Source organism: Anser brachyrhynchus (assembly GCF_964034855.1).
Source record: "Anser brachyrhynchus genome assembly, chromosome: 3".
NCBI lineage: Eukaryota > Metazoa > Chordata > Aves > Anseriformes > Anatidae > Anser > Anser brachyrhynchus.
The window spans coordinates 71,621,477-71,635,408 of NC_137696.1; the positions used below are offsets into that span (position 1 = coordinate 71,621,477).

General features: G+C 39.8%; 1 long non-coding RNA gene across 5 annotated transcripts; it reads right to left on the reverse strand.

The window, feature by feature from the left end:
* Positions 1 to 458: 458 nt before the first annotated feature.
* LOC308193551 lies at positions 459 to 11,608 on the reverse strand. Of its 5 annotated transcripts, none has more exons than XR_013949729.1 (6): positions 11,515 to 11,608; positions 9,789 to 9,935; positions 4,195 to 4,302; positions 3,185 to 3,315; positions 2,671 to 2,824; positions 459 to 2,396 (listed from the first exon to the last, which is right to left on the reverse strand). It is a non-coding gene; the product is annotated as an uncharacterized lncRNA (long non-coding RNA). The 5 variants fall into 5 exon arrangements; XR_013949731.1 differs by having other exon boundaries at positions 2,671 to 2,760; positions 3,185 to 3,328; XR_013949732.1 differs by having other exon boundaries at positions 3,185 to 3,328.
* Between the last annotated feature and the right edge of the window lie 2,324 nt (positions 11,609 to 13,932).

Below are 13,932 nucleotides of genomic sequence, written 5' to 3' on the forward strand. Positions count from 1 at the left end.
CAGATTTTAGCGACATCTGGTGTCTCATGTAAGTAGTTTAAAAGTTACTTACATAATAAGAAAAGCCTTTCAATAGCAAAAACCTAGCATCATTTCTAAACATGTCTTTTTCAGAATGCAGCAAGTGACAGTTGTACAAAAGATAACCATCAAAATGCTTCAAAAATCACCAAATTTTTTGGTGATACCATACCCTGGCCAAGGAAAATAAATAAATAAATAAATAAAGATTTGTGGTCTCTAACATCTTTTATGCAGTTCAGGACTACACCCATTTTATCAAAAATCTCAAGAAAAGCTACAGAAGCACAGAGTCACAAACAGCAGAGGTTGGACAGACACTCAGGATGTCCCTGGCCTAGGCCCAGCACTGATACCAGGCTGGGCTGCTCAGGGCTGTGTGGGGCCGGGGCTGGAAACACCGAGGATGGAGCTGGCACAACTTTTCTGGACAGCTAACCCCTCAGGGAGGAAGTTTCTCCCCATATACATTCTGAAACTCTCTTGGTTGGTTTAGCTGATGACCCTTGTTGCTCATCCTCACAGCTTTCACCACTTTGAAAAGCCTCACTCCCTCTTAACCAACTCCCTGTAGGTACTGGGGGGTGCTGCAAACTTGGTGGGAGTGTTGTCCATCATCTCCTCCAGGCTGTTAGCAGTGATGATAAATAGAATGGGTCTCCAGGTAGATCCTGGCAGTAATCCACTCTTACCAGCCTGCAGATAAGTATGATCCATTAACTACTGTCCAAGACCGGCCACCCAACCAGCTTTTTACCCATCTAGTTGTCCACTCACTCGCACTGTAATACCTCAGCTTAGATACATTATTGTAGGAGATAGTGCTGGAAGCCTTGCTAAATCATGGTAAATGGCATCCTTTGCTCTCACCTGTTCCACAAAATTAGCCATTTTAAGATAGAAGGCAATCAGGTTGGTCAGACAAAATTTTATAAAAAAAAAAAAAAAAAAAGGTAAATCCATCCTAGTTGTTGCCAGTCACTTCCTGCTCCTTCATGTGCCCAGAAATGTGTTCCAGGGGGACTCACTCCATGATTTTTCCAGGGATCAGTGTCCTGGAGACTATTATGTTCACAGATCATTTCATCTTCTCCATAAAATACATTGTCTTACATTTCCTCTTACTTTACTAGATGAATTGGAAAACTTATGAGTGGATACAGCATTTAGTTAATCACTCAACTGCATTTTAATTTGATGTCTTTGGGAATCCAATTCATTAAATTCCACTGCTTTTGTGATCTCTTTCTCCCATTGCCTGACAATGGAATTTAAGGCTTGGGCTATAATATCTCACCAAAGCTGCTGAAATCTGTACATAGATCTGAGGGATCTGGGGGAAGCCTTTTTTTTCTTTTTTTTTTTTCCCCACCCACAAAAGACAATGATGAGCATAGTTCATTAAAATTAGTTCATTATCAAAAGAATGCTTTTAGTTTCATTTATTATTAGAATTGTACATATACATTTGTTTGCATATTTTTAACCATGATAAGCAAATCTGATTTATGGCTTGAAATATTAAATATGAAAAAGAAATTTTACCTTTAACATGTCCTTGTATATTAAGCCTGTGTTTAGGGTATATGCCCAATCCTAGTATACATAAATGTCTACTGAGATGTCTGAAAGGCAGTTTTACAGGAAATGCTTATGTGATATTTCCAAATTTCAACTCAGGTCTATATCTATATTTTTTTAATGTATATGGCTTCTTGTTTGCTCCTGTTATTTGTATGCTGTGATTGTAAACCAGGCCAGGGCCTGTCTTTCTGTTTCGTGTTTAGACAGCACCTGGGGCAATGCAGTTCGGGTGAATGACCGAGTTTCCTACCAACAGTAAAAGGGAGGGATATACAACAGATGGGTAGCTGCTAAGTTCTGAGACACTTCTAAGTTATGTTTCACTGCCCAAACTGATTTTGCCATGCCTTTGTTCCCTTCTTCATCCCCATACATCTTCATGTGATGAAAATAGGGATGCTAATTATCTGGTCTACCCATCCGAGGGCCTGGGAGATAATTAAGAACATAGATTTTTTTTCTCTCCTCCTCTCTATCTGCATCATACATGGATCTTGGTGGGTCCTGCAGCAGATTTGGAGTAGATGTCATTCTACTGTCTTAACAGAGTATTTTGGCATCATACACAGGTTGCATTGGAAAGAGAAACTGTTTTCTGTTTTGGCTTCTGAGTCAGCTGAGCCATATAGCTTCGTGGTTCATGAATGTTTCAGCTTGCTGCCATAATTTTTTCTTGTGGTGCATGGATGAAAGAAAGGAAATGGCAATATCAAGCATTTATATCTCAGCCAGAATTTAACAGGACAAAGAAGGAATATTTCTTTAAGCATGATTTTCCTGTCAAAATCCTCCTGCAAATAATATGAAAACAAAATGTGTCAGAAAGACCTGCATGAATGTTATTAATGGAAAGTGTTAAAAAGCTAAGATCATCCCCACTTCACTTTCTGTCCTTTTAGGGATAAAGGTGGGCAGATCCTAATACTCTGGAGATGGAAAGATTTCAGTTTCAATATAGGAAAAGGAGAGTAACTAATTATCACTCTAAAATATGTTTCCAAAGGTTATTTTTTAACTGTGCCATTAGCCAACACAAATGAGAATGTGCTTCAGCACCATATTTACCACTGCGTTCACTAAGCCAAATGAAGACTGTTTTTAAAGTCCACCAGGATTTTCATAAGACAACGTGAGACAACAGGTTAATTTCCATGTCTAGAATAACATAATTGAGCCAAATTCAATGATGTGGTCTCCAGAGATACTTTTGCTCAACCACCTTTGAAACAAAATGGACATAGTTGCAAAAGATGCTGTTTTACAGCATTTTATTTAAAATTAATATGACCTCCCCCCCCCAAAAAAAAAGTAAAAAAAAAAAAAATCAGGAGCACCAAGTGAGTACAATCACAACAGACACTTCCAGAGAATATACTTGTTTTTAATCCCACAAAATAACTTCTTATTTTCCGTTCAATTCAAATCTCCATTGCTCCACATTTTTTTTCATGTAATGTTAATCATTTTTCAAGAAGAGAGTTTTAACAAAAATAAATAGAGAGAGAGAGAGAGAGAGAGAGAGAAAGAGAGAGAGAGAGAGAGAGAGAGAGAGAGAGTCAAAAATCCTGCATTCCTTTACCTTCTGCCTGTGGGTAAACCACCTGTTCTGATTATTCAGGATGCTTTGTATTTGAACACCTTCTGGCTTTCATGGCCTTGAAACGATTTTTATCATCTCCCTTGTACACTTCAGTGCTGTCTTCTTTTCACCTATAAAACACTGCTGCAGACCACCACACACATATTGTCAGAATATTTGGACTTCAAGGAAGATGGTAATTTAGCTTCCCAGTTTTTAAAGCCTCGGATTTAGTAGGGACCCTTTCTTCAAATATTGGTTCTCAGAGTGATTTCCAAACCCAAGGCTATTGCTGAAAAGATATCCAGCAGGGATATCGATAAGCAGATTAAATACAAAAATGAACAAATGAACAAAAACAAACAAAAAACACAAAGCAAGCAACCGACCAAAAAACAAAAACAAAACAGTAAAATAATGAGAGACTGCTAATTAGGCTCATTACTCTCAAAGGAATTTCAGAATGAATTTGCCCTAAATTAAGAAAGGCAGATTGCTGAAGGGGAAGGAAAAAAAAACAAAAAACAAACAAACAAAACAAACAAAAAAACAAACACTTTCCTCTACTTTCACAAGGCAATATCTAGCTCTGCATTTTGTACACACTATTCTTGTCAAGCTATCACGGAAAGCTTGGGGATACTGCAAAAAGATACATCAAAGAAAAATCAGAATTCAAATTCAGAATTAGAATTGCTAAAAAAATGAAAGCAGTAACAGGCCGTCAGGGTGACAGAAAGACTAAGGAATCAGTTCTTAGACTGGCAATCTGATCCAAGCTATACTTAGGTTCTCACCAACATTTGGATGTGCATCTTTGATTAAGAAAACATCCACTCAGTCTTGTTATTAACACACAGCATTCCCCAGAGAGCATCACATCAGCAGATTCTACTCGTGAGAACAAAAGAGAAGGCTCAATGCACACACACAGAAACCTAGATAGAAATGAAGGAGCAAGTGTTCTAGTGTTTTCCTTTCCATGAGGCTTCATAGTGTTACTTCCTTACTTGGTGTATGGCAACAACAGCAAAGGCTGTCCTGTGTCTTGTCTCAGCTTCAAATGATAGATGTCTGAGTGTGTCTTAAAAGAAGACCTGCAGGAATCCCCTCCAAGCCTGAAATTAAGAAGCAGAGGGGCAATTCACCATTTTCTTACCTGAATGAGAAAACAGAGATCTCTCCACAATGTTTAATCATTTTGTTTGTCTTATCCTTATTTTAAATTCTCTTGGACTATAAACTAGATGTGATAAATTATTTGAGGGTTTGGTTTTGACACGAGTGATATTGTCTTCTCTCCTGGCTCCAATTCACAGTCATCACTGAACAAACAGCTTTTCTGCTGCACAGTATGATTTTTTGACAGTGTGACTTCCGGCTGTCTAAAGTAGCAAAATTATCATTGTTACAGTCACCCCTTTTCTCCTTGATGAGGGATGATATATTTTTTTCCTAATCTAAATTGCTTTGAACATATAAGTTGGCAGATATACAATAGAAAAAAAAATCAAGTTGAGACATCTTAATAAGATGAGAGGAAAGGATTGTAAATATCAACAACAAAAACATCATCTGTGGACCTGCTTACCTAAAGTTTGTACTGTATTAATTCAACATAACTTTAAAGCACAAATCCAGCATGTGACACACATAAGGATTTAAAAACATACGCAATTCTAATTATTAGGAAGAAATAAAAGACCCCAGAGACTGTTCTGATTTAGTTTGAAAGCCTTGTAAAATTTTAAAATTGCATTGCAGGGTCAAAAGTAACTGGCAAGATAGGTTTACAGAGGAAAAAATCTTCTTGTGATAGTTAAGCCAAGAACTCATGAATACCCAGGTGCACACAGTTACATGTGGCAAGAAGAAACTCCAAGCTTTGCACAGTAATTTCTTGAATGGTTCATTAAAAACATAAATGTCAGATGTTCATCTTGCTGCGTCAATTTATCTGTCAAGTGATGAAGTTTGAATAGGGTAACTCAACTAAGAGATTGAAAGTTTTTAAATTCACTTCAATAAGCAGAAAAACATCACTGAATGAAGAAGAGGTTCAGAGAGGAGCAACAGAAATGGTCAGAAGGCTAGGACTAATCATAAACTAGAATTAAAAGTCCTAAATACATCAAGCTTAGGAAAAGTTTGACTAAGGGGTAATGTAACCATAGCCACAGATATTTAAAAAAAAAAAAAAAACAAAAACCAAAAAAAAACCATGGATAAAGTAATGCTGGAAAAAAATGGCTAAACATCAGTAAAAATTGAGAATGAATGTTTTCTGCTTTTCCTGATGAAAATTAAAGGAAGTTGCATAGCCAGGAAATATTTGGTATGTAATGCAGCACTGTAAATTTATAGATGGACTGTATGAATTGGTTGGCTGCTGCACTAAATATATAAACTTCGTGAAAAAGGAGCAAAAATTCTTGATATTACCATCACTGAGAAGGCAATTAGTTTTCATAAAGCTCAAGATACAAGACAAGAAACAGCTCTTCGCTGTAACTCTAGCTGACACTACCTATAACAGCACACAAATGTACAGGGAAATTAGGGTGAGCATTCCTCTGACTTGCTGGATGAGGTTACTATCGTGCACAGAAACAAATCCTATGCAGCGGCACCAGTCCTATGGTATGATGGCCTTTATCCGAACCTCCCAAATCATCAGGACTCTTTCCACTGACTTAAATACACTCTGACGTCCTCTCGTAATGAAGTGAACTTAAGGCTAGCACCCAAAGTTCAGGAAAGTTCAGAGGACAAGGGGCTGACCTTTCTACGCCTAACATTGGGAAAATGCTTGGAAGAAGGAAAATGTAAGGGAGAAGACTAGGCAAGCCTTATAATAGCAGCTTTGGGGCTTTCTTCTCTGAGACATGTATAATGTAATGATACATGCTGGGGCTCTTTTCCAAACTGATAGGAAATCACAGAATGGTTGGAGGTCATCTGGTCCAACCACCTGCTCAAGCATAGCCACCCAGAGCAGGTTGCCTAGGAACACATCCAGGTGGCTTTTGAAGATTTCCAAGAAGGGAGACTCCACAACCTCACTGGGTAAACTGTGCTAGTGCTCACTCACCCTCACAGTAAAGAAGTACTTCTTGATATTCAGTTGGCACTTCCTGCATTCCAGTTTACGCCCATCGCCCCTTGTCTGGCAGTGGGCAACACTGAAAAGAGCCTGGCTCTGTCTTCTTTGCACCCTCATTTCACATATTGATATTCGTCTATGAGATGCCCCCTGAGCCTTCTCTTCTCCAGGCTAAACAGCCCCAGCTCTCTCAGCTTCTCCTCATAGGAGAGGTGCTCCAGACCCTTGACCTACATTAGAAGGGAAGAGGGACTGTAAGAGGTCAAGGAAAAGGAAAGGTCAAGGAAAAGGAAAGAAGATCCTGGCAGAACTTCCATGAAGCTCAGGTAAGAGCTGCAGGGATTTAAAATAATCCAGGTACCTTAGGAATCCACCCTGCTCTCCTACGACAAAAATCAAGTGAAACTGTACAGCAGAAGAGACAAAGAGGAACAGATTTGCTTTGGTGGTGAACAGAAATAGGCTGATACTGAGGGGAAAAAAAAATAAAAAAATTACAGACATAAAATGCAATGTCTTGTGTTTTACTACTATAGTAGTGTATACTGAAATATTGTGAACTTCAGGGTTGTTAAGAACCCAAAGCTTCTGTGAACTACATACAGATTGGAAAGATCAGGAAATGTATATGACAAAATAAATGGAGATGAAAGTTACACTCTCAGGTTTGATCTTTTTCAGCAGATAATGACATTTGGTTCTTTCTCTTATTCAAGCATTGAAAGCACTAACTGCTAGGTGTCAAAATGAGATATATGTCTGGCTTTTGCCCTAGCAATCTGTTTGAAAGCAGCTCTGGATGTTATCCAGGGAAGGTACTTTAATACTTTCTCTAAGGTTCCCTGCCTTAGAGAAGACTGTTCTGAACACACAAAGAATTGCATTTGTATCAGCTGAGCAGAGTTCATGGCTTTGCTTTTCCTAAGAAAAGGTGTAAGGACTAAATAAGCACACGAAGAAAACGCACTGCAGGAAAGGCAACATCTTTTCAGTACTGATTCAAAAGGACACAGGAGAGCAGAGATTCCCTGAGTTACCTCTGCCTTCAATTCATTAGAAGATGAAGAACAAAGTGCAGCTTATTCCCAAAGATTCTCGATGCTCTGATCAGTAAAAGAAATGAGTGAATGGCAAGTGGTGTGTGCCCAGTGTAGATTTACCATAAGCAGTGAAACAGAAGACAAGCAAACACTTGAGAAGGTCCCATCTAAAAGCAGCAGCTTTGTGTGCCTCGATATGCCCCACCGACTTCAAGTGGTGGAAATGAAAATCTGAAGCATGTCACACATCGATATCATCCTGTTGTTTCAGAGATTTTAATATTGTTCCCTGGCATGGGGCTTGTGCCTTATATAAGCAGAGACAGAAGTCTGAAACTGAATCTGCCACTGAAAAAAATCACATACCACATGTCACAGGCCCTTGGACACACAGGACAACTGAAGACGCAGAGCAACCATGGACTACAAGCATTTCCAGTAAGTTCAGTAAAAATTATTTTTCATATTCACTGGGATAGAGAGGTTTATTTATTTATTTATTTTTTCCCAGATGCATGTATCTACTGGCCTACTGGTAGATGAGAGACAAAGCTTAAAAAAAGGGAAAAATTTCCTTCCCTTCAGCAAGCAAATATATTCACCAGAAGGTGTGAAAAACAAAAGGGACCTGAGTTATTAATGAAAGCCAGCTTTTTTGTTAGTTACACGGAATCACACAGAATGGCTGAGGTTGGAAGGGACCTCTGGAGATCATCCGGTCCAACCCCCCTGCCAAGCAGGCCCACCTACAGCACGCTGCACGGGATGGCATCCAGGTGGGGTCTGAATGTCTCCAGAGAAGGAGACTCCACAGCCTCTCTGGGCAACCTGTTCCAGTGCTCTGTTACCCCCACAGTAAAGAAGTGCCCTCTCATATTCAGCTGGGCCTTCCTCTGTTTCAGGTAGTGCCTGTTGCCTCTTGTCCTGTTGCTGGGCACCACTGAAAAGAGTCTGGCCCAATCCTCTTGACACCCTCACTTCAGATATTTATACACATTGATAGTGTCCAGAGGAGGGTGACGAAGATGGTGAAGGGCCTAGAGGGTAAGACGTATGAGGAGCAGCTGAGGTCACTGGGTCTGTTCAGCCTGGAGAAGAGGAGGCTGAGGGGAGACCCCATCGCAGTATACAACTTCCTCGCGAGGGGGAGTGGAGAGGCAGGGGACCTATTCTCCGTTATCACCAGTGACAGGACCCATGGGAACGGTGTGAAACTGAGGCAGGGGAAGTTTAGGCTGGACATCAGGAAGAGGTTCTTCACTGAGAGGGTGGTCGCACACTCGAACAGGCTCCCCAGTGAAGTAGTCACTGCACCAAGCCTGTCTGAATTCAAGAAGAGATTGGACTGTGCACTTAGTCACATGGTCTAAACTTTTGGGTAGACCTGTGTGGTGCCAGGAGTTGGACTTGATGATCCTTATGGGTCCCTTCCAACTCGGGATATTCTATGATTCTATAAGATCCCCTCTCAGTCTTCTCTTCTCCAAGCTACACAGGCCTAGATCTCCCAACTCCTTTTTGTATGAGAAAGTTTGATGAAATCAGGAAATATTATTATAATTAAAAGCTATTCTCCCTACAGCCATAGGTATACCTGAGTATGTTTACAAGTTTACACAGAAGAGAAGGTTTTTGCTCAGAAAAAGACCTTTTGGTTACAGCAAAAGACTCATAATCAGAAAAGATGATTAAAAATGGGCATGGAATAAATAGGCCTGTATTACTCAAGAGATTCCACCAGAATGGATGAAGTAGAATGGATGACCTTCAAAAGGAATTATGAAAAGAAATGGGAAGAAACACAACATCCACATTAGAAATCTGTTGACATCAACAATAATCTAGCAGCGTAAGTGGAACAACAGAATAAGCAGTTAGACTGACTCTGTAGCTTCTTCAGCTCGTGGAACAAAAGCGACTCTAGACTACATGTCCAAACTGAAGGATATCCAAGGGAAGTAGTGTATCTAAAAATAATCTATTGTACCTCAGCTTTCTCTTCCTACTCATGTTCTCTACAGGTCATTTGATAAATTAATTTCAGAGAATAGCTTAACCTACCCATTTTACAAGGCTAGCAAAAAGTCTGAGGCTGATTACCTGCAGCTGAGACAAACCTTAAAAAGTTTCCTTCAGCAGAACATATACCTCTCTGAAACTGTCCATACTTACCAAGTTTAGAAATCCTTAAGAAAAAGTCAAGACTATCCCGTAGTTACAGTGTCCTTAACAGTAAGAATGACTATTCCACTCACTAAAAACACCCCCAAAACTAAAAAGAAATACAATAAAAGACTCAACAACCCAAAACCTTTCATCTGCTCTGCTGAAGGTGTTGCCTGCAGCAATGCATTCATTGGCATATTTCTGAGATGGAACTTGTGTTAATAATGTTTTAACCTAAGAGTGTATCAAGATCTTCCTTATAATGCACAAGAGATAGCTTTAAAATATGTCTTACTGGCATGTGGCAAGTCACAAACCAACTCTGTAATGCCTGCTGAGGGTACAGTCCTTCATTAGGGCAGGACTCGTCTTCCATGTGGCAGGTGACGTACAGGGTTTTCACCAGCAGCAACTGGAGTGGAAGGGTTTTGCCTGCCTTCCCCTGCCAGCCAGTGCAGCACAAACATTTAGTCAAGTAGGAAAACAGCAGAAAAAAAATAAAAGGAAAAAATAGAAAATCAGTTTGTTAGGACAATGGAAACATTGCCAGAAATTTAAAAGTATAATAAAGCCACTTAAGTCCAGCCCTAATGTTTAGATTTTATTTAATCCTAACATATTATTGTAAGTTATTTTTGATGAATCAGACTTTTAAAAATCTTTACGTAAACTGTTCTTTGGATTTATATGCAAATACTACCCTTTGTAAACCTAAAGTGCTGGAATAGTTTATTAACATAGTTTACAAGTAGCCTAAGTATTTACCTTGCGGATTATTCCTAGGTCTTTTGATGGTAAATAGCACCTAAAATAAGTAAAGTGTTACCTTTTGGTACATCACTAAAACAAACAAGCTTGGGAATCATGAAAGTCCCTCTGCTAACAAGCTGACAATAAGGCTAATCTGAACAAGACTGGTTAGCTCGATTTCACTCATACTATTTGCTTAGTATACACAGTAAGAACAGTTCAGGCAGTTATCTGCATTATAAACGAGCTACTTCAAAGACCGCTAGAGTGTGTCAAAAGTCATTTATTCTTCTGATGTTCCTAGCTTGCCAAAATGGTACTCATGAGCCTGGAACTGAAGTGAAATCTCTGTTTATGAAAGAAGGATTTCCTATTCTCTTCTGTTCTATGAAAGGGGAAAAAGCTCTTTAAACTCCAGCCATACTAGAAACATATTTCTACTCATTCTTATGGAAGTTTCCACACTTACATAAATTTCCCTTGTGCTACAAGTATCATCATCTCTCTCTAGTAGCCTGGAGAGATCCAAAAGATCAATAAAGCTAAAGTCGCAGTCTGAGTTAACAGGGTGAGCAGTGACATAAAAATTGGGTATACACAGCTCTAGCCATACACATAGTAAAGGGACCAGAGACAGCCAGTTAGATCAAGAAGTCCCTACCCTCAGCTTTTAAGAGGAACAAGATGCAAACTTCAGTTTACGTCACTTTAGATTTCCAAGAGATTTTTCTACACCCTATATTGCAGGTGAGAGTCAGAGCTATTATTTCACTAAAATGCCTGTAATATTTATATTGCATTTTGGTGCAGCCTATAACTGGGTGCTCATATGGAGGGTGCCAGGTCTGCTTAGATTCATTCATGTATTTTGCATAAGAAAGATTTGCAAAACACTCTGTATAAAACCTGTTTAGCATACAGAAACATATAAAACCCCTCCAACAACACATTGCTACATTATACATACCTCTGCAGGCCTAACACCAACTTGCACCATTTTCTGATAGTAATCCTACATAAGCACCTTCAAACAATATATTTAAAATGCAAATAAACAGGATAAGATATAATGAAATAATACACCATATCTCTCTATAATGTAATTTAATATCACTTAGAGACAAAATATCACTTTCTCCTTCTTATCAACAAATTAAGCCTCATTTAAATAGGTACTAAAATATTTAAGATTTAAGAAATCAGACATTTTAAAGAGTTAAGAAAAAGCTCTAAACAATAGTAAAAAAGCTAACAAATGTAACAAGGTTTACCTGGGGAGAGTTTTAGCTCATTCCCACATATGTTGTTTAAATCTACTTTGTCCCTTGGTGGTGCAGAAGCAAATTAGCAGCATGTGAAAAGTACTAGGGAAAACAGAAGGTGTACATTAATTTCACACCTAATTATTAATTAATTTGCTCAGGCTCTGCTGCAGTAATCAGCACTTGGAACAGCTTCACTTGTTCCCAATGAGCCACTGCAGTGTCTCTGTTTAAAATTCCAGGGGGGGCACAGCTGCAGCAGGCTGAATAGTAATGACTGTAGAGAACCTGGTCTTAGTCCTCCTTCTATGGGACCTGCACTACATACTTTTTGCACTACCAAGTACGACTAGATCACTAATGCAGATAGATATGATTTACTCCTGGTGGTTGAGTTATACATGTGTAAAACTGAAGTAAAAGGGGATTCAGGTGATGTAGCTCCATTCTTCTTGTGTTCCTGTTAAATCATAAGAGGGTTAAGACAAAGGCAGGGTTATTGACATTGGAAAAATTATCCAGGACAAGTGAATTTCCATAATGTATTATCAGCAAAGGCTTTAGTGCTTTGATATAAACAATACACAATGTTAAGAGATGACAGGTTCTACTAACACGTAAGTAACACACAAATCATATTTGACAAACAGATGATGTGTGAAGCTAGATGGAATTTTTTTATATGCTGCTCCTCTTTCAGATTAAAACTTCTAGAATACAGCACAGATAAGCAGTTCATTGTGCATTTGATCCAGTTTGCATTTTATTCCCTTTTGTATACCATATAGGTTGTAAATTGCTATAACATCTGTCTGATAAAAAGCCTTTCATTTATACAAAATAAGCGACAAATTGAAAAAGATCACTTTACTTACATGAAGATATAATACATTCTTTACATCTTATCCTTATTATGTTATATTCTTGGTATCAGAAATTGGTATAAGAACTGTCATTGACCTAGAGAGAATTGAGCAGAGAAGCAGGTGCATGTGAAACATGGAAAACCAGATTCAACACGAAGTCTGGTATAAATGGGATTAGGTAAACTTTATAAGCCAAAATGAAAATTATGATGCACCCTCCTCTCTGGTTATGAAGATCCCAAATGCCCCCCTACTCTTTCTGTTTGTCTCAAAGTGCCCCCTGACACTGTCCCCCATGATATCTTTGTCTCTGATTTGGAGAGACATGGATTTGATGGATGGACCACTTGGTGGGTGTACTGGGTCCGGCTGGGATGGAGTTAACTTTCCCGGCAGCGACCCATATAGTGCTGTGCTCTGCACTTGCAGCTACAACAGCCCTGATATCACACCAGTTTTGTCTATTGTTGAGCACTGCTGGCACAGTATCAAGTCTCTCTCCAACCTCCCCCTGGCCCCCAAGCCAGTAGGCTGGGGTAGGCAAGATGTGGGGAGGGGACATTGCCGGGGACCTAAACTGACCAAAGGGATATTCCACGCCATATGGTGTCACACTCAGCAACAAAAGGTGGGAAAGGGGAAGGAGAGGGAGTGGCTCTCATTATGAAGATATCTGTCCTCCAACTGGTATGAGTATTATCCAACTGGTATGTGTATTGAGGTCTGGCTTTGCAGGATGTGGCTGAACATTGCTCATTGATGGGAAGTAGAGAATAATATATTTTTTTCTTCCATCTGTGCTTCTGTGCAGGCTTTTTTTTTTTCTTTTTTTTTTTTTTTTTCCCAGCATACTTTCTTCTCTTCCTCTCTTCTTTTGAGCAGGGGGAGTGTGAGATTGGTTGTCGTGGAGTTTGGCTGCCCAGCAGGGTAAAACCACCACAAGGAATTGGCTGCATGGTCACACTCAAAGAGTTGTGGTCAACAGCTCAATATCCAAGTGGAGATCAGTAATGAGTGGTGTTCCTCAGAGGTCAGTATTGGGACCGGCACTGTTTAACATCCTTGTCTGTGTCGTGGACAGTGAAATTGAGTGCACCCTCAGCAAGACTGCCGATGACATCAAGCTGTGTGGTGTGGTTAACACACTGGAGAGAAGAGATGCCATCCAGAGGGGCCTGGACAGGCTCAAGAGGTGGGCCTGTGCGAACCTCATGAGGTTCAGCAAGGCCAAGTGCAAGGTCCTGCATATGGGCCAGGGCAAGTCCAAGCACAAATACAGTCTGGGTGGAGAATGGATTGAGAACACCCCTGAGGAGAAGGACCTGGGGGTGTTGGATGATGAAAAGCTCAACATGAGCTGGCAATGTGTGCTTGTAGCCTAGAAAGCCAACCGTATCCTGGGCTGCATCAACAGAAGCGTGGCCAACAGGCCGAGGGAGGTGATTCTCCCTCTCTTCTCTGCTCTCGTGAAACCCCACCTGGAGCACTATGTTCAGCTCTGGGGCCCCCAGCACAAGAAGGACATGGAAGTATTAGAATGAGTCCAGAGGAGGGCCATAAA